The 16408-nt window shown below is 47.2% G+C and overlaps 1 protein-coding gene and 1 long non-coding RNA gene across 2 annotated transcripts in view; one reads left to right on the plus strand and one right to left on the minus strand.

The window, feature by feature from the left end:
- LOC139280649 (protein kinase C-binding protein NELL2-like) overlaps window positions 1-16408 on the minus strand; it is a 290626-nt gene that overhangs the window by 135322 nt on the left and 138896 nt on the right. The gene's annotated exons all lie outside the window — the stretch shown is intronic.
- The window catches only part of LOC139280650 (uncharacterized), a 275728-nt gene that overhangs the window by 51811 nt on the left and 207509 nt on the right, over window positions 1-16408 (plus strand). Inside the window, exon 2 of the long non-coding RNA XR_011596731.1 lies at window positions 159-254. This is a non-coding gene — a long non-coding RNA (uncharacterized lncRNA). The remainder of the gene's footprint in view (window positions 1-158; window positions 255-16408) is intronic.

Here is a 16408-nt window from a genome sequence, read left to right on the forward strand (position 1 = left end):
AGTTTACAAACATTAAACACTTCAGTTTTACAAATAAAGAGACATCATCAATAATAAATGATAAAAACATCAATAAATCAACCAATAAATCAATCCAAAAAAATTAATAAGAAATAATTTTTTTTTAAATCAATAAATAAAAAATTTTCTACTTACAGACTGCAGCACCGGGAGCCCTCCAACAGCACTGTTTTCAGCGCAGGGACCTTGCACCGCGCCCGGCTCCAGAGGACCAGCAGGGTGCCGGAGAATCTGTAAGTTTTTTTTAGGCGCACTTTGTGGCGCGAAAAACGGGCGTCCAGGTCGGGGCTGCGCCGTTCTAGGCGCGGCCCGAAACTTGGGCCCGATATTTCCACACATAGGGGAAACTAAAACTAGGGGATATAGTCTCAGAATAAGGGGCCGCCCATTTAAAACTGAGATGAGGAGAAATTTCTTCTCGCCGAGGGTTGTAAATCTATGGAATTCTCTGCCCCAGAGAGCTGTGGAGGCCGGGTCATTGACTATATTTAAGGCGGAGATAGACAGATTTTTGAGCGATAAGGAAATAAAGGGTTATGGGAAGCGGGCAGTGAAGTGGAGCTGAGTCCATGATCAGAACAACCATGATCTTAGTAAATGGCGGAGCAGGCTCGAGGGGCTCCTATTTCTTATGTTCTTTACCATGGCCGGGATTTGGGAGTAAAAATAAGTGAAACTATCGGCGCTCACCGTTATAAAGGAGTAAATCGGATAGCAACCTCTGCTGTCCGCACATGTGCATTTAAACGCGGAAATCAGGAAGTTGCTGTTAGAGTTGCCCTGCTCCTCCAGAGGCTTCGCTATAACAGTATCACGCCGAGAGACTCAGCATTACAACACATGAAGGGCATGAAGTTGCGATACTTACCCACTAAACACACCAGAAAAAGTTAGGGCTTGTCCATCAAGCGTAAGTGGATTTTTAACAGCTTATTTCGAAGAAGAGTAGGGGCGTTATCCCCGGTGTCCTGGCCAATATTTATCCCTCAATCAACATAACAAAAACAGATTGTCTGGTCATTATCACATTATTGTTAATGGGAGCTTGCTGTGCGTGAGTGGCTGTCGCGTATCCCACATTACAACAGTGACTACAATTCAAAAGTAATTTGGCTGTAAAACACTTTGGGACATCCTGAGGTCATGAAAGGTGCTATATAAATGCAAGTTTTTTTTATTTTTCTTTCTTAATTACTGCCAAATAACTGCTTTGGCACTGCAAATTAACTTTAACAAGTGTGGAGTCTCATTCCTTCAGATTTTAATAATTGTTGGAGATTTTCTTTTTGTCTTTTTTGTCTTTCCCTCAATCCCCTCTTTCTTTCCCTCTCTTTATTTTGCTTCCTGTACAGGATTTGTCACTGAATTAACTATTCAAACTTACACCTCCTGGTTTAGACTCTGTGGCCACAATTTCCCCTACCTGGTCGAGGTGAAGGTGGGAGATGGTGGGTGATGAACCCGCTCCTGTGGCGATCCCGGTCAAAAATAAGATCTTATCAAAATGGGCCGTGTTAGGCCCGCCCTGCGCGTTATCCGTACCAGTTAATGGGAGCGAATCTGGTGACGTCACCTGATGACCCGCTTCTTGCGGGTATATTCAAAGGGACCATAGCCCCGTTTGCTGACAGTTGGATTTTCTTTTGTGAAGCTTGTGTTAGTGAGTGGAGGTCAGTACCACGATGTCTGAAATGCAGAGATCTGCACCTCGGCTTAATGATGAGTCCCTCCAGCATCTTTTTGAGTGAGTGAGGGCACGTAGGGAGATTCTCTGGAGTTCCTGGAACATGGCATTTATGAGGGTAGCCCTGGCAGTATGAGCAGCAATGTTCTCACGCACTGGTGTTAATGGCAGCACTGGCTTCTCCAGGTCTTTCTCATCGGCGTTGCCAATCTTATAAGAACATAAGAAATAGGAGTAGGCCATACAGCCCCTCGAGCCTGCTCCGTCATTTAATAAGATCATGGCTGATCTGATCATGGACTCAGCTCCACTTCCCCGCCCACTCCCCATAACCCCTTATCCCCTTATCGTTTAAGAAACTATCTATTTCTGTCTTTAAATTTATTCAATATCCCAGCTTCCACAGTTTGGTTAGGCAGCGAATTCCACAGATTAACAACCCTCTGATAGAAGAAATTTCTCCTCATCTCTGTTTTAAATGGGCAGCCACTTATTCTAAGATCAGCCATGAACTCATTGAATGGCGGTGCAGGCTAGAAGGGCCGAATGGCCTACTCCTGCACCTATTTTCTATGTTTCTATGTTTCTATGATCCTGCCCTCTAGTTCTAGTCTCCCCCATCAGTTGAAACATCCTTTCTGCATCCACCTTGTCATAAACTTGTACGTTTCGATAAGATCACCTCTCATTCTTCTGAATTCCAATGAGTAGAGGCCCAAACTACTCAACCTTTCCCCATAAGGCAACCCCCTCATCCCCAGAATCACCCTAGTGAACCTTCTCTGAACTGTCTCCAAAGCAAGTATATCCTTTCAGAAATGTGGAAACCAAAATTGCACACAGTATTCCAGATGTGACCTTACCAATACATTATATAGCTGTAGCAAGACTTCCCTGCTTTTATACTCCATCCCCTTTGCAATAAAGGCCAAGGTTCCATTGGTCTTCCTGATCACTTGCTGTACCTGCATACTATCCTTTTGTGTTTCATGCACAAGTATCCCCAGATCCCGCTGTACTGCGGCACTTTGCAATCTTTCTCCATTTAAATAATAACTTGCTCTTTGATTTTTTTTCTGCCAAAGTGCATGACCTCACACTTTCGAACATCTGCCAAATTTTTGCCCACTCAGTTAGCCTGTCTATGTCCTTTTTCAGATTTTTTGTATCCTCCTCACAAATTGCTTTTCCTCCCATCTTTGTATCATCAGCAAGCTTGGCTACGTTACACTCAGTCCCTTCTTCCAAGTCGTTTATATAAATTGTAAATAGTTGGGGCCCCAGCACTGATCCCTGCGGCACCCCACTAGTTACTGATTGCCAACCAGAGAATGAACCATTTATCCCGACTCTCTGTTTTCTGTTAGTTAGCCAATCCTCTATCCATGCTAATATATTACCCCCGACTTTTATCTTGTGCAGTAACCTTTTATGTGGCACCTTGTTAAATACCTTCTGGAAGTCCAAATACAACACATTCACAGGTTCCCCTTTATCCACCCTGTTCGTTACATCCTCAAAGAACTCCAGCAAATTTGTCAAACTTCCCCTTCATAAATCCATGCTGACTCTGCCTGACTGAATTTTGCTTATCCAAATGTCCTGCTACTGCTTCTTTAATAATGGGTTCCAACATTTTCCCAACCACAGATGTTAGGCTAACTGGTCTATAGTTTCCTGCTTTTTGTCTGCCTGCTTTGTTAAATAGGGGCGTTACATTTGCCATTTTCCAATCTGCTGGGACCTCCCCAGAATCCAGGGAATTTTGGTAAATTGCAACCAATGCATCCACAATCCCTGCCGCTCCTCCTCCTCCGATGAGACTATTCACTCTGCGCCATCTTCATCACCTAGCACCTGTCCTCGCTGCTGAGCGATGTTGTGCAGGGTGCAGCAGACCAGGACTATTCTGGAGACCTTTGCTGGTGCATCCTGAAGGGCCCCTCCAGATTTGTCCATGCATCTGAACTGTATTTTAAGCAACCCTGTAGTTTGCTTGATTATACTTATCGTGGAGATGAGGCTCTGATTGTACCATCCATCAGCCTCATTCGCTGGCCTCTTCAAAAGGTGTCATCAGCCAAGTCTTGAGGGGATAGCCTTGCCCCCAAGCAGCCAACCTGAAAGACAGGTTGGCGGTGCGAAAAACTGAGGGCCGCTGGAGTGGCGCAGGATGTACAAATCGTGGCAGCTGCCAGGGAACTTGGCGCACACGTGTATGATGCTTTTGTTGTGGTTACACAACAGTTGAACGTTTAGGGAGTGGAAACCCTTGCGGTTCACAAAATCTCACGGATTGTGATGGGGTGCCCTGATCGCCACATGTGTGCAGTCAATCACTCCCTGGACCCGTGGGAAGCCAGCCAGAGCGGCAATAGCCAATCGCCCGCTCAGTCACACTGGCTTGATCAGTGGCAAACTTTATACAGTTGCCCGGTTTGTTAAGCAGGGCATCGGCGACCTGTGTGATGCATCTATGGGCAGCGGACTGGGAAACGTCTGTTGTAGATGCCTGGAAGGAGCCTGAGGCGAAGAGGTTTAGGGTAAGGGTGACTTTGACAGTCACTGGTAAAAGGTGCCCACCCCTTCCTCTGGGCTGCTGGTCTTCCTCCAGCAATGCGCAAAGGTCGGTGACCACCTGGCGCGATAGTCTGAGTCTCTTTCGGCACTGCTGCTCCGTCATGTTAAGGCAGCTCATCCTCTGCCTGTAGACCCTGTGCTGGGGGTAATGCCTCTGGATTGGCGCTGCCCTGCGCTCATGCCCTCCGCCCTGTGCAGCATGAGGTGGCTCAGGGGAAGCTTGTTGTTCCTGGTGTGGCTGGTTCTGCTGCTTCTGCACCTGTTCCTCATCAGACTCTGAGGACCCAGATGAGAGAGCATAAATTGTGCTCATTTTGATTCTTGATATGCCAGATCCATTTGAGTCGACAGAAGCAATCTGTCAATGGTCAGAAATGTTCCTTCAAGAAGATTACAGTGAATATAGAGTTCACTACAAACAATTCCAAAGTGTGTGAAGCTGAAAAGACTCTTCCAAACACTGAAGGCTATAGCTTCTGAGATTGGAAAGTGAACAGCTGTGAAATTATAGCATTTATACCACTTTGCAGCTGTCACCGATTGAAAGCAATGGAGAGTCACTGAGAACCCGACACACTTATCTGGTGTGTTCCCCGAGGGACGGCAAACTCATCAAAAGTTGGTAAAACGTGAAGTGCCTGGTTGTAATCCTCTTACACACCTTTGAACTACCTGATAAGTACCTTAATCGACTGGCCCGCCGCTTGCTGCCAGGTCTGTGAGCCGCAGGCAATCCCGACAGTTAAGAAACTGACACGGAGGCGGGTTCAGAGCTGGCTTCCACTCGGGGACATTTTGACAGCGGGCCCGCCTGCAAACCCGCACTCGCAGGGCTGCGAAGATTCCGGCCTGCATGTCTCAGTAAGGATTCTTCAATCTGATTGGTTAAGGAGATACACAGTTGCTTTCCCTGTTTACACAGGTCCCAGATCGCCTGTAGAGGGCGCCGTGCTGATTTGGATTTCTAATTACTGTAAGTTCCAATGCAAAAGCCCATAGAAAGTCTGTGGGCGAGTGAGTGTAAGTGTAATGAGTGGCTGCTACTATTTCCTTCGCCGCTGACCGCAAAATCACGGCCAATTCTTTTTTCCAAAATCATACAGCTGGAGTCAGGATCCCAGCACATTTTTTTTTAAATGCTTTATTATCATGCTTACAATTCAACAGTGGGCAGGACATTTCTCCTTTACTTCAGGTGATATTCCTTTATTTTACCATTAGAGAGGTAGGATACAGCCACTGCAGCATTTTGATATTTAATACAGGAGCCCCAGGAAATCTCCAGTGGGGTAGTAGGAAAGAAAAAAAGACGTGCACTTTTCACGACCACCGGGTAGCCCAAAGTGCTCCACAGCCAATGATGTACTTTTGTGAAGAGTACTCAATACTATAAAAGTAGGTTCACATCCAATATTTCCCACATGGGGGAAGCAATATCATGAATGCATCCAAAAAGCACATGGTGATGATGTTACCACACATAGGAACCAGAGCAATTATCCCTCCCTCCCCTAATAATCAGCTTCTAATCTCAGTTGTATCATTGGGGGAAGATGGAAAACAAAAGCCAGGCACATCCTCATAGGGAGGGAGAGAATGTCAGGCATGTAATGTCCTTACACACTACTATAAATTCACACGAGGCACATTCTGCAGACAAGGTCACTCTATGACCCGAACCTTTATTCACAGGACCAAGAAGTGATGACCCTGCATGGGACCTCCCTTTATACACCTGGATGACCAGGTGAGGAGTGTCTCCCACAAGTTCACCCCCTGTGGCCAAGGTGTGCATTTCTTAGGTGTATACAGTATGCAGTGTTGTTACATGAAGGTTACAGTTACATGAAGGTTACATACATGACATCACCTCTGCCCCCCCCCCCCCCGCCCGACGTCTTATGGGGTCAAAGATTAAGTCTTTCAGACGGTCGACGCTCTCTCGTGGAGCGCCGCATTTGCGACTCTGGTTGTTGAACCTTGGCACGCGTTTCTGTCACCTGTGGTGATTCCGGCTTGTCCGGGCTGGCTGCAGGAACTGTGCATGCTGCTGAATGTTCTTGTTGCTCGTTCACTGGCGGTGGTGTGGGTAACATCTCATGATCATCCTCAGGTTCCTCAGTGTCCATGCTGAACCTTTTTTTTAAAACTTGGTCCAGATGCTTGCGGCATAGCTGTCCATTGTTAAGTCTGACCACTATGACCCTATTCCCCGCTTTGCTAATTACAATACTCTCAAGCCACTTGGGCTCCAAAGCGTGATTAAGAACAAATACAGGGTCATCGATTTTTATACATCTCCCCTTTGAGTTACGGTCATGGCACTCATTTTGGGACTGGCGCTTGCCCTCAACAATGTCTGACAGGACACGACGAATGAGGGACAGCCGAGTTTTAAGTGTACGTTTCATGAGTAGTTCCGCGGGGAGTTGTTGACCTGTGGAGTTCCCTGCCGCAGGGAGATGTTGATGCTGGTTCATTGGATGTATTCAAGAGAGAGTTAGATATGGCCCTTACGGCTAAAGGGATCAAGGGGTATGGAGGAAGAGCAGGAAAGGGGTGCTGAGGTGAATGATCAGCCATGATCTTATTGAATGGTGGTGCAGACTCGAAGGGCCGAATGGCCTACTCCTGCACCTATTTTCTATGTTTTTTTCTATGAATGCGGTCGGGACCTATGGCCAGCAGGAGGCGCGATAGGTGGCATTGAAGGGAGGGTCCTTGAATCTGGAGCATGCCCTGTTTTATGATTTGGACCGCACGTTCCGCCTGGCCATTGGAAGCCGGCTTGAACGGTGCCGTCCTGACATGTTTGATGCCATGACCCGACATGAACTCCCGTAATTCATAGCTAGTGAAACACGGGCCGTTGTCGCTAACCAGGATGTCCGGCAAGCCGTGGGTCGCAAAGACCGCACGCAGACTCTCCACTGTGGTGGATGTCGTGCACAAATTCAATATGATGCACTCGATCCATTTTGAGTACGCATCAACAACAATGAGTGACATTTTTCCCATGAACGGGCTCGCGTAGTCTACGTGAATACGTGACCATGGCCCGGTGGGCCAGGGCCATGGGCTGAGTGAGGCCTCCCTGGGGGCATTGCCCAGCTGGGCACACGTCGTGCACCTGCGAACACAGTGTTCCAGGTCTGGATCAATTCCCAGCCACTAAACATGTGACCGGGCAATGGCCTTCATTAGCACGATGCCTGGGTGCTTGCTATGGAGTTCCCTGATGAATGCTTCCCTTCCCTTCTGGGGCATGACTACCCGGCTGCCCAATAGTAGGCAGTCAGCTTGGATAGAGAGCTCATTCATCCGTCTGTGAAACGGTCTGACCTCCTCGGTGCATGCTCCGTGTGCGGGCGCCCAATCCCCAGTCAGGACACATTTCTTAAGCAAGGATAGGAGGGGATCTCTGTTGGTCCAGATTTTGATCTGGCGGGCTGTGATGGGGAGCCTGCGCTGTCAAAGGCATCAACGGCCATGACCATATCAGCGCTTTGCTCCGCTGCCCCCTCAGTGGTGGCCAGTGGAAGCCTGCTGAGTGCATCAGCGCAATTTTCGGTGCCTGGCCGGTGCCGTATGACATAGTCATACGCAGCCAGCGTGAGAGCCCATCGCTGTATGCGAGCTGATGCATTGGCATCGACAGCTTTGCTGTCTGACAACAGGGATGTTAACGGCTTGTGGTCCGTTTCTAACTCGAACCTTCTGCCAAAAAGGTACTTATGCATCTTTTTCTCCCATAGACACATGCGAGTGCTTCCTTTTCAATCATCCCATATCCCCGTTCTGCTTGGGAGAGCGACCTGGAGGCATAAGCCACAGGTTGGAGCTGGCCCTCATCATTACTCTGCTGCAACACACACTCAACCCCATAGGATGACGCGTCGCATGTCAAAACCAATTTCTTACAGGGGTTGTACAGAGTCAACAGCTTATTAGAACAAAGCACGTTCCGCACTCGTTCCTGACAGTCCCCCCAAAACCAATCGCAGCCCTTACGCAGGAGCACGTGTAGCGGCTCCAATAATGTGCTTAAATTCGGCAGAAAGTTCCCAAAATAATTTAAGAGTCCCAGAAATGAATGCAACTCCGACATGTTGCCGGGCCTGGGCGCATGACGAATTGCCTCTGTTTTGGATTCGGTAGGCTGGATCCCGTCTGCGGCAACCCTCCTGCCCAAAAACTCGACCTCTGGGGCCAAAAACACACACTTGGACTTCTTTAGTCGCAGGCCTACCTGGTCCAGTCGGCGTAGCACTTCCTCTAGGTTGTGGAGGTGTTTCTCGGTGTCTCGACCCGTGATAAGGAAGTCGTCCTGAAATACGATTGTTCCAGGGATGGATTTGAGCAGGCTTTCCATGTACCTTTGAAAGATAGCCGCTGCTGATCGAATGCCAAACGGACACCTGTTGTAGACAAGCAGCCCCTTGTGTGTGGTGACGGTGGTCAGTAGCTTGGATTCTTCAGCCAGTTCCTGGGTCATGTTGGCTAAAATGAGGTCCAACTTGGTGAACAGCTTGCCGCCTGCCAGCGTGGCAAAAAGATCCTCCGCTCTCAGAAGCGGGTATTGGTCTTGTAGTGACACTCGGTTGATAGTGGCCTTGTAGTCACCACAGATCCTGACCGAGCCATCCGTTTTTAAGACAGGGATGATGGGACTTGCCCAGTCGCTGAATTCAACGGCCGAAATTATGCCCTCTCTTAGCAACCTGTCCAACTCACTCTCAATTTTCTCCTGCATCACATGCGGCATAGCTCTGGCTTTGTGGTGCACTGGTCTGGCGTCCGGGGTGATGCGTATCACTACTTTAGTACCTTTGAAAGTCCCGACACCAGGGTGAAATAGTGACTCAAATTTCTGTAGGACCTGTGAGCATGAACTTCGCTCCACAGATGAAATGGCGTGCACATCCCCCCATTTCCAGTTCATCTCGGCTAGCCAGCTCCTCCCCAAAAGCGCGGGACCATTTCCCGGGACAATCCAGAGTGGCAGCCGGTTCTCTGATCCATTATGTGTGACCACCAACGTTGCACTGTCTAGCACTGAGATGATCTCTTTGGTGTACGTCCGTAATTGCGTGTCAATGCATTCTAGTTTGGGTCTGCTAGCTGAGTGGCCATAGTTTCTCAAATTGTTGGACACTCATAAGTGACTGGCTGGCCCCTGTATCCAGCTCCATGCGTACCGGGATGCCGTTTAATCGGACTTTCATCATCATAGGTGGCGTTTTGGTATATGAGCTGTGGATGTTTGCCACATGAACCCACTGAACTTCAGCGTCCATTGCTTTGTCCCAAGCCTCAACCTGCCTTGCAGACCCCCTTTTTGGTTCATCTGCCTCGGAAATTAGCCTCGCTGTGGGCTTCCTGCACATTCTGGCTAAATGTCCACTGAAGTTACAATTTCTATAAATTGTTGAAACCTACAGGTTTTTTCAGCATGTCTGCCCCCACACCTCCAGCATGAGCTGAGATTGTTGTGAACAAAAGGGCTGTTACCAGGCATTCCTCTCTGATTGTCTCTTTGATTACTCTTGAGCACTCTGTTAGTGGGTGTCAATGGCCCCATCCCGGGACGCATTGTCCACCGTGATGGCGTAAATGTCCGTTCAACCTGCCATTGTCTCTGTTGAGGACCCACTCTAGAGTCTGCCTGGGTGGTGTCGAATTGCCCTTGCCTGCCTGCGGGGTTGTGAGTCACGTTTACAATGTTAACTCCCTGATCCATCGCCACGTTGGAAGCAGAGTTGCGCGTGTATATTATCTTGGTTTCCTCCTCCCCTGCCATGAAGGTCTGAGCCATCAACGCCGCCGCTTCCAAGGTCAAGTCCTTGGTCTCAATTAGCTTTCTGAAAATCCCGGCATGACCAATGCCCTCAATAAAGAAATCCCTTAACATCTCCCCCCTGCAGGCGTAGGTGAACTTACAGAGGCTGGCCAAGCGCCGAAGGTCCGCAACGAAGTCCGGTATGCTCTGTCCTTCCCGATGTCGGTGTGTATAGAATCGGTGTCGGGCCATGTGTGTACTGCTCGCCGGTTTGAGGTGCTCACCGATCAGTTTGCTGAGCTCTTCAAAGGTTTTGTCCACCGGCTTCTCGGGTGTGAGCAGGTCTTTCATCAGCGCGTACGTCTTAGGTCCACAGCTGGTCAGTAGATGCGCCCTTCGCTTGTCAGCCGCTGCATCTCCCAGTCAGTCCTTCATGACAAAGCTCTGCTGGAGCCTCTCAACAAAATCGTCCCAGTCCACATCAACACAGTACCGTTCCTCTGTGCTACCGGTGGCCATTCTCGTGAGTCGTTGATTCCTGTTTCTCGTCGCCAAATGTAATGTCCTTACACACCACTATAAATTCACATTCTGCAGACAAGGTCACTCCGTGACCCGAACCTTTATTCACAGGACCAAGAAGTGATGACCCTGCGTGGAACCTCCCTTTATATAACTGGATGACCAAGTGAGGAGTGTCTCCCACAAGTTCACCCCCTGTGGTCAAGGTGTGCATTTCGTAGGTGTATACAGTGTGCAATGTTGTTACATGAAGGTTACAGTTACATGAAGGTTACATACATGACAGGGCACACGTGTGCTTCCGAGTGTTTGGTTACAAAGTGTCACTGGGATGGGCTGTGGCTGTGTCTCCAGCCTATCATCTCAGCTGACACATGGAGTCAAAAGAAGGAAATAAATAAATTACAAAAGGAAATGAAAGCCACAACTGCTTATTGTTGATGGGATGCCAACAGACAATCCAGACCTATGATTGTTTTCATTCCTCAGCTGTCCACTCATCTTAATTCAAAGTTAGCCCTAAATTCTTACTTTGCTGTGTTACCTCTAGACTTGACTATTCCATCATCATCATCATCGGCAGTTCCTCGAAATCGAGGAAGACTTGCTTCCACTCTAAAAGTAAGTTCTCAGGTGGCTGTACAGTCCAATGCGGGAATTACAGTCTCTGTCGCAGGTGAGGCATACAGTGGTTGAAGGAAAGGGTGGGTGGGACAGGTTCGCCGCATGCTCCTTCCTCTGCCTGCGCTTGGTTTCTGCATGCTCTCGGCGATGAAACTTGAGGTGCTCAATGACCTCCCGGATGCTCTTCCTCCACTTTGGGCGGTCTTGGGTCAGGGATTCCCAGGTGCCGGTGGGGATGTTACACTTTATCAAGGAGGCTTTGAGGGTGTCCTTGAAGTGCTTCCTCTACCCACCTGTGGCTCGCTTGCCGTGTAGGCATTGCGAGTAGAGCGCTTGCTTAGGGAGTCTCGCGTTGGGCATGCGGACGACGTGGCCCGCTCAACAGAGCTGGTCGAATGTGGTCAGCGCTTCAATTTTTTGTTATCTCTAGACTTGATTATTCCAACACACTCCTGGCTGGCCTCCCACATTCCACCCAACGTAAATTAGAGGTGATCCAACACTCGGTTGCCCCTGTCCTAACTTGCACCAAGTCCCACTCACCCATCACCCCTGTACTCGCTGACCTACATTGGCTTCCGGTTAAGCAACGCCTCGATTTCAAAATTCTTATCCTTATTTTCCAATTCCTCCTTGCCACATCAGTCCCTATCTCGGTAATCTCCTCCAGTCCCACAACCCCCGAGATGTCTGCGCTCATCTAACTCTGCCCTCTTGAGCATCCCTGATTATAATCGCTCGACCATTGGTGGCCGTGCCTTCTGTTGCCTTGGCCCTAAGCTCTGGAACTCCCTGTCTAAACCTCTCCGCCTCTCTCCCTCTCTTTCCTCCTTCATGACGCTCCTTAAAACCTACCTCTTTGACCAAGCATTTGGTCACCTGCGGTAATTTCTACTTATGCGGCTCAGTGTAAAATTGTTTTTATCTCATAACACTCCTGTGAACTGCCTTGGGACGTTTCACTGTTAAAGGCGCTATATAAATACAAGTTGTTAGTTACATCGCTTTGTTGAATTTATTGGTTTTTCAGTGCAAAAAACAACTTGTAGATTGTAGTTCAATCCATTCTAATTACCATTGTAAATCTTGAAGCTTATTGTAACATCTGTCAAAAATTCTATGAAATTTGATAGAGATCTGATAGTTTCTGTCCGAGGCCTGTCCCATTTTAATCCTCTTTAACAACAACTTTGTAAGACATTCCACAATCTTATTTTAACCTTAAGATTGCTTTCCTCCTAACTTTCTAGTTTTCCTCATTTACAATTTGAATTTGTCTTGTGAATCTGGGTTTATAATATAGAAATGTTAATAAGAAATACACAAGATTGTTAAGCATAACTCTAACATTGTTGACGAATTTATGATTGGCAGTAGCATTCTGGTGGATCTACTGTCAGCAGGAACATGTTGCGAGTGGTATATCCACTGGTAGTGGATTTACTACTGGTCTCTAGTTTCTACCCAGCAGTAATGGTTACTGATAGAACCATTAAAACCAAATTAATAACTTTAAGAGGTGGGGCAACTGGAAAGCTTCCCACTTACAATCTGAAACACAATTAGCAACATGAATAACTGATGGTATTTATTCTGGCAGTTCACCACAACAGTGCATTTTAGAAGCACGTACCCTGTGAAGATGTCTCTTGTGCAATGAGACCGAGGAAGGAGAAACTTCAGATCTTTGGAGTCTCACTATTAAAATTCGGTCAATATTTCGATGAAGTGATGGAGTTTTTGTATGAAACATGCTATTCCTTTTCATGAGTTTTTTTGTTTGTTGAGCATTGGACTTCCCTCAGCTTTGATGTATTTAGACACTAGGAAATGCATGGAATCTGATTGTAACAGGGAGGCAAACCTTTAACCTCCATCCTCCATAGACAGCTTCTAATTACAAACGCCCAGATTCTGGGTCCCTCCTCCCTCTCCATCAAGAGTTTAGCCACTCTTTTAATTGTTAGAGCACCTTCATGAGAACTAAGATCCCCTCTTCTGCTAAACATCTAATATTCTTTTGTATGGAAGATCATCTCCCTACTTTTTTTTTATTCGTTCACGGGATGTGGGCGTCGCTGGCAAGGCCAGCATTTATTGCCCATCCCTAATTGCCCTAGAGAAGCTGGTAGTGAGCCACCTTCTTGAACCGCTGCAGTCCATGTGGTGATGGTACTCCCACAGTGCTGTCAGTGAAGGAATTCCAGGATTTTGACCCTGCGACGATGAAGGAACAGCGATATGCTGCCAAATCAGGATGGCGTGTGATTTGGAGGGGAACTTGGAGGTGGTGGTGTTCCCATGCGCCTGCTGCCCTCGTCCTTCTAGGTGGTAGAGGTCGCGGGTTTGGGAGGTGCTACCGAAGAAGCCTTGGTGAGTTGCTGCAGTGCATCTTGTAGATGGTACACACTGCAGCCATGGGCATGCCGGTGTGAGGGGAGTGGATGTTTAAGGTGGTGGATGCGGTGCCAATCAAGCGGACTGCTTTGTCCTGGATGGTGTTGAGCTTCTTGAGTGCTGTTGGAGCTGCACTCATCCAGGCAAGTGGTGAGTATTCCATCACACTCCTGATTTGTGCCTTGTAGATGATGGAAAGGCTTTGGGGAGTCAGGAGGTGAGACACTCACCACAGAATACCCTACTCTTGTTGCCACAGTATTTATGTGGCTGGTCCAGTTAAGTTTCTGGTCAATGGTGACCCCCAGGATATTGATGGTAGAGGATTCGGTGATGGTAATGCCATTGAAGGTTAAGGGACGGTGTTTAGATTATTGGCCTTACTGGCCTATTTTAGGTTGCTGAGATGCTTACGGCAGTCATCCTATTTTAGGCATAACAAGATTATTTATAATCAGTGTATGCTGTTGCGGGAATACATTAATGTGACCCAAAGGTATTCTTGCACCATTTCAAAAGAGACAAGACAAAGAACTTACATGATTATTGTGCCCTTCACAACCTCAGAATGTCCCACTTCAGTCAATTAAGCACTCGTGAAGTGTGGTTACTGTTGTAACGTCGGGTGGCACAGCAGCTAACTTGCACATAACAATGTTCCACAAAAAGCAATGAGGTAAATGACCCATTGTCTGTTTTAATGGTATTGTTTGAGGGATAAATGTTAGTCAGGATACTATGAGAACTCCCCAGCTCTTCTTTGCGCAGTGCCATGTATTTGTTCCCACCTGAGAGCAGATGGGGTCTTGGGTTAAATATCTCATCAGAAAGACAGAACCAACAGTTCAGTGCTCTCTTAGTACCCTATTGTTAAAGGTTGATGTTACAGGCCAGTCTGTAATAATCAACAGAGATTTCAGAACTAAATAATTAACCTCTTTACCGTGCTGCCATTTTGAATCTACACTATATGCTACACGGCAAGTGAGCCCCAGGTGTGCAGAGGAAACATTTCAAGGACACCCTCAAAGCCTCCTTGATAAAATGCAACATCCCCACCGACATCTGGGAGTCCCTGGTCAAAGACCGCCCTAAGTGGAGGAAGTGCATCCGGGAGGGCGCTGAGCACCTCGAGTCTTGTCGCTGAGAGCATGTGCAGTGGAAGGAGCTTGCTGCAAACCAGACTCCCCACCCACCCTTTCCTTCAACGACTCTGTCCCACCTGTGATAGAGACTGCAATTCCCATATTGGACTGTTCAGTCATTTAAGAACTCACTTTTAAGCGTAGAAGCAAGTCTTCCTCGATTTCGAGGGACTGCCTCTGATGATGACACTATGGCTGTCAATCATAAAAACAACCTCAATGCCAGAAGGAACAGTCTGGGAATATTCTGAGCTTCATTATTGATAGATTTTCAATTCAATGTCCATACAGCTAGTGAATGGCTGACTGTATGCCAGAGACCACAGTACACAGTAGTGATGAAATCTAGCTGGGCTGTGAGTCCTCTATGATATGCTAACTGCAGCAACACCATGGAAGCTGCTCGTGTTTAAATCAGAGTTCTGAGTCTATGTCGAGAACACAAGAGCTGCTGTGGTTGTACTTCGACATTCTACATTAATCTAAAACACCCACACACAAAGATAATGGTAAAGTGTCACGCACTATTCCCCCTGACTTTGAAACTCTCCCACACACACTATTGTTTCTATCTGAAATGCTGTCCCTTGGATGTGGACATTTAAACACAGAGTTAACCATGAGTTACTGAAGGTAGGTTGCTCAGGCGTATGTTAGGCAATGGAAAAGCTATGAATTCCTCTTTGATACCCCAGTCTCTCTATTTCTCTGCGGCCCAAGCAACCTCTTGGGTTAACTTTGATAGACCTGTCCTTGTTCTAGCTGTGCCTTGTTATTTTGCCACATAATATGCAAAAAATACCTTTGCAGTACCAATGTTCTGTAATTATACTGTTGTGTTCTGTCCATTCTTGTCTGATTACACCTCTGTGAAGCACTTGGAACATTTGTCTGCATTAAAGGTGCTTTATAAACACAATGCGTTGTATCTGTCCACTTACATGAAAGTCTAATTAGGGAGCATTGCTCTTTACCAAACAGAACTTAAAAAAAAACATTGATTTTATTAGCACCAAGTATACTCCCTCCTGTTATCTGTTAATCGTGTTAGAACTGATGTCAAGTGAATATTTTTCTGCCTCGATTATAATATTTGCCTCATCCAAGCCTCCAATTACAGACTGTCGCATTCAGTATCGCATACGTTCTGTATGGTTGCTGCTGTTAAGTGGTGTTTGACATCACCAAGTGCTGAATGATACATTGAAAAGTTCCAGTTGGTGAAGCTACTGTTACAAGTTTAATGTTGTAATGACAAAATGTGTAACCAGGGGCTTTACACAGACAGACACTATTATAAAACAGCATGATGTGTTTATACGTTGTTTTATTGCATTCAGGCACTGAAGTATAGCGGAGAGGCACTGTTGGCGCGAATACATGATCTCATCTCCCTCATCTGGAGGGAGGATAGCATGCCGGGAGAATTTAGAGATGCAGTGATCGTGACCATCTTTAAAAAAGGGGGACAAGTCCGACTGCGGCAACTACAGAGAAATCTCCCTGCTATCAGCCGCTGGGAAAGTTGTCGCTAGAGTCCTCCTCAACCGTCTTCTATGGCTGAGGAGCTCCTCCCGGAGTCACAGAGCGGATTTCGGCTCCTCCGGGGCACAACGGACATGATTTTTACAGCGCGATAGCTGCAGGAAAAATGCA

The sequence above is a fragment of the Pristiophorus japonicus genome, chromosome 15 (assembly GCF_044704955.1).
Source record: "Pristiophorus japonicus isolate sPriJap1 chromosome 15, sPriJap1.hap1, whole genome shotgun sequence".
NCBI classification, from domain to species: domain Eukaryota; kingdom Metazoa; phylum Chordata; class Chondrichthyes; family Pristiophoridae; genus Pristiophorus; species Pristiophorus japonicus.